This window comes from Rhinolophus sinicus, chromosome 1, assembly GCF_057876585.1.
Source record: "Rhinolophus sinicus isolate RSI-liver-muscle chromosome 1, RSI-T2T, whole genome shotgun sequence".
NCBI classification, from domain to species: domain Eukaryota; kingdom Metazoa; phylum Chordata; class Mammalia; order Chiroptera; family Rhinolophidae; genus Rhinolophus; species Rhinolophus sinicus.
In genome coordinates this window covers 10,154,107-10,158,605 of record NC_142501.1, presented here as the reverse complement: position 1 = coordinate 10,158,605, position 4,499 = coordinate 10,154,107, and positions in this window count along the sequence as shown.

Sequence of the window (4,499 nt, the reverse complement as noted above, 5' to 3'; positions counted from 1 at the left end):
AGTCCAGATGCAGGCCCCACAGGCAGATATAGGAGGGTTCTGTGGGCTGGAGAAGGTGGGGCGACTTGGGGTTCATCTTCTTGAGGGCAGGATGGTACCTGGCCCACACTGCAGCCCAGTTTCCTGGGGCACCCCAAGGGGGAGGTCAGCGGGTTGTTGTTTAATGAATGAGGGAACCAATGAATGACTGCATCAGCAGGTCATCCCCGTAGGGAGGGACAAGGTCCCAGAGGTGGGGTCTGTGGACCTCCCATCTGGCTCGCTGGGTCACACACTCCACTGCTCCTCCCCTTCCCATCTCCTCTGCCTGGGGAATCTTGCCATGTGGAATGTGCTTCATATTCACTGGAACATTCTGGAGAAGCTGGAGCACACAGACGCTGCCGGGTCATATGGGACACTTCCTGGAGCCCAGTTCTGAATGTGCCCAGACCATGACCACGCTGCTGACTGAGCACAGAGACTTCAGCTTGAGGACTTTGCACCCTGACTCAACTACAGCTATGTGTCCCACCAGACCGGCAGGAGCTCAGACCCCCGCACAGGGCGGGGCCTCAGAGGATCAAGGCTTCCAGGGTCAGCTGCCTGGAGGGGACGGTGGGAGGCCCAGCAAGCCCTCAGGGGGAGTGTCCACGGCAGGTCCTGGGTGAGAACTCAGTGACACTGGGGACAAGATTTAGAGTCCATGTGGAAGGACGTTTGGGGGGGGAGGCAAGGCACTGGAGGGGGCCGCCCCCTGTATGGCGGGGTGGCCTCTGCTCTTTGCATGGAAGCCAACTGTCTCTTCTTCCATCGCAGTTTGTGAAATTCCAGGAAGACTTTGTGGACCCCCCAGAGAAGGCTTCTGAGCCCTGGCCCAGTCTGCACACAGACACATGAAGGCGCGCTGTGCTGAGCCCCCATCCCACACAAGGCCCCTCTTTGCTTCCGACTTGACACATCATGGGCCTTCCTGGCCTCTCTGGGAGACCTTTCTTTCTGTAAGTTTTCCTCTTTGCCCAGTATTCCCACAGCCCCTCATCTCCTGTCCCTGTGCTCATCTCAGCTTCCCGCTCTCCTCTGTCCCCAGTCCCCTCTCCCTCCCCCCGTCTCTCTCCCTCACTTTTCTCTCTTGAGGCCCCTTTGTTTTTCTCTACCTCCCCAGAGTGTTTTATCTTCCTCTTTGATCCTACTCCAAAATTAAGTATTAGACATCTGTCAAGTTATGCACATACCTGGAAAACCCAATACATTGAAAACATCAAAAATGAAAACATCTATCTATGGAAAGACTTCATATACTAAGAGCCTCGACACACGTTGAGAGAAAGCATTTGTAGTGTATGTAACTGACAAAGGATTACTATCCAGAATATCTAAAAACTCTTATAAAGCAAGAGGGAAAGACAAACCGCCTCACAGAAAAATGTACAAAGGACTTGGCCAACAGTTCTAGAAAAAAAGGAGAACAGGCGGGACAGAAAAAATATGAAAAGACACTGGATCTCTCTAGAAATCAGGAAACCATAAAACCAAGCAGCAGCGGGAGAGATTTCACATCCCACTGTCACTGCGGGTTCACTGGGGTGTCTGAGAGAGGACTCAACCCAGAGCAGTGGTGATCAGGTTCTTGTTTCTGCGCCAGAAAGAATCAAGAATCCAGAAAGAATCAAGAATCGAGAGCGAAACAGATGCAAGAAAGCACAGGAACTTTACTGAAACAAAGTATACACCACAGAGGGAAGCGCGGGGGAACTCAGAGATTGAGGCACACAGAGGAAGTGCTGACCAGGTATTTATACCTCCCAGGAGCAGGTTTCCATAACTGTCCGGTTGACAAGTCTCCTTAGTTTCTTGTCAGGAGGCAGGATCCTCAGGTTCCCTCTCTTCCTTATTTGGTTCCTCCGGAACTCTCATGGCATCAGGTGCATGCTGGGAGTCGTGGTAACAGCAATGCAAATGAGATTATAATGACATTAAAATTAGCTAAACGTCAGATTCTGGTCAAAGGGCTTAGCCTTGCTGGATGAAACTGGTTCTTGTTCTTCTCCAGCTGCAGGTGCCAGCTAGTCACCCGTTACTTGTGTAACCAGTGAGGCGCCTCAGTTGTTTCCTGGAGGGGGTTGTCAATTTCGTAGCCTACCTATCCTGCCTCACCATCAGGTGGGAAAATGAGAGGTCTGATAATACCTGCACTGGTGAGGACATGGGAATGGTGACACTTTGTATTCCCCCGGGGTGTTCATTGGCATGAGAGCTTTGAAAAGCAGTGTAGCAATGCCAAGTATGGGTGAAGATATCTATGCTCTGCGTGCTAGCATTTTTCATTCTAGAAACTTCCCTAGATAGTCTCACTCACAAGTACACAACAGGTAATCCCTGCAGGGCTATCAATGATGGTGGAAAAGTGGGAGCAATCTAATTGATCCCCCATAGAGGAAAGGAACAAATCATTGTCCAGTGCGGTCATGGGAGGCTGTTACCAAATTCAGGTTTGGTTTGCTGCTCACGAGACAATGATCGAGAGACAAGGGTTGGTGGAAAGAAAAGCAGGTGTATTCAAAATGCTAGCATTCCGGGCAGCCAGATGGCTCAGTTGGTTGGAGCGCGAGCTCTGAACTACAGGATTGCCGGTTCGATTCCAGTGTGAGCTCTTAACAACAAGGTTACTGGTTACCTGCATGGGATGATGGGCTGTGCCCCCTGCAACTAAAGATTGAAAATGGGGACTGGACTTGGAGCTGAGCTGCGCCCTCCACAACTAGATTGAAGGACGACGACTTGGAGCTGATGGGCCCTGGAGAAACACACTGTCCCCCAATATTCCCTAATAAAATTTATTTTTAAAAAATGCTAGCATTCAAGGAAGATGGTGGACTGCTGTCTCAAAGACCACCTTCCCCGTTTCTAGCATGGCCAGAAGGTTTTATAGGCACACAAGAAGACGCAGAACAAAGGAAAAGGGGAGTTAGATGAGTGATTCCTGGGAGTTAGCCAAGTGATTCCAGAGGTCCAGCTCTGTCCGGAAAATTCCTCCTAGGGTCTGCTTCGTTTTGAGATAAGGTTATCTCGGACACGGATGTAGGGGTGCTCCATGCGTCATCTTGCAGCCTGGTTGCCAGCATCCAGATGTCTGTGGGCTGAAACAGTCTCTTTCAAGTTAGTGTTCTGGCAATTAACTAGATTAACGAGGTATGTGTGTAGCCTTGGGAAAACAGAACAATTAAGTCAGGCAGTCGGGGAAAGAAACAAAGACAAGAAAGAAAGAAGAAAACAATAAACTATAAAATAATAAACTAACCTAGACTGTTAAATCTTTGCAAGTACACAGTCACCCTTGCAAGATGGTATCCTCAATGACAGTCAGAGTCCAGTGGGCCCCCAGATGGGGTGCACTGATGGCAATAACATAATGTCGACTGAAAGAGTAAAGGGCCAGAGAGATAGACGCAAACGACACCACGCATGCAAATAATCCCCAAATAGCCAGGTACTATTTACAGAGAGACACAGACACAAATGCCCAAGCCAGGAAAATGTAGAGGACAGGGAACACGCTGCCTGTAGGACATGGTTACCTGTGGAAAGAGGCAGCTTCGGGGCCGGCTCCACCAGCAGCTACCTGAGCGTCCTCCAATGAATATACAGTATGAATTAACCTGCTGGGGAGCCCCCCTTCCCCACCAACACTCCTTGTCCTGTTCCCATGACGATCTCCATCGTGCTAAGGGCAGCAGTTGCCCAGCTGAACTTCCTCACGTGCTGGGCCTCCCCTGACTAGCAGTGACCGTGACCTCGGAGAAGGCAGAGGCAGAGCCTGGAGAGGCAGCTCTGGGTGTCAGGCAGCCACCGCCCCACTGTGCCACCGAATGACGAGCTAGCCAGGGAACACTCTTAGTTCCGGGCTGAACTTTAGTGTCCTCCAAATTCATATGTTGAAGCCCTACTCCACTATATGATTGTGTTTGGAGGTGGGGCCTTTGGAGGTGATTAGGTTTGGGTTACAAGGGTGAAACCCCAATAAGGGGATATGTGTCCTCAGCAGAAGAGGAAGAGAGATCAGAGCGAGCTTAGCCTCCACGCCTCATGTGAAGGCTGAGGGGACTCATGCAGAGGACCCAGCACAGAACTAGGAACTCAAAGCACATGTGTTCCTTCCCTGTGTCCGTATTTTCTGTGTCCACAGAGAACACAGGAGTCCCAATCCAAGGCTCACGCTTTCCCATCACCTCCATCATTCAGCAGGCAGGGGCAGAGCGTGCCCTGGGCACAGACTTGGGCTGGGTGCAGGGGTGGGGTGGAGAAGGCTCCAGCCTGCCCTCCCCAGGGGAGCTGGGCCTCTGTCCTGCTCTCTTCAGCAGGGCCGGTCCCATCCTCCTCTCTCTGCCCTCACGACTTTCACTTTCCGTTTGCCATCACAGTGGGTCCTGCTGCACAGAGGAGTCTGTCTCCACCAGAGGTCCAGCTCTGCCCAGAGGGAGGGCCCCAGGGAAGAGAGAGAAGGTGGGTGAGCCTGAGCA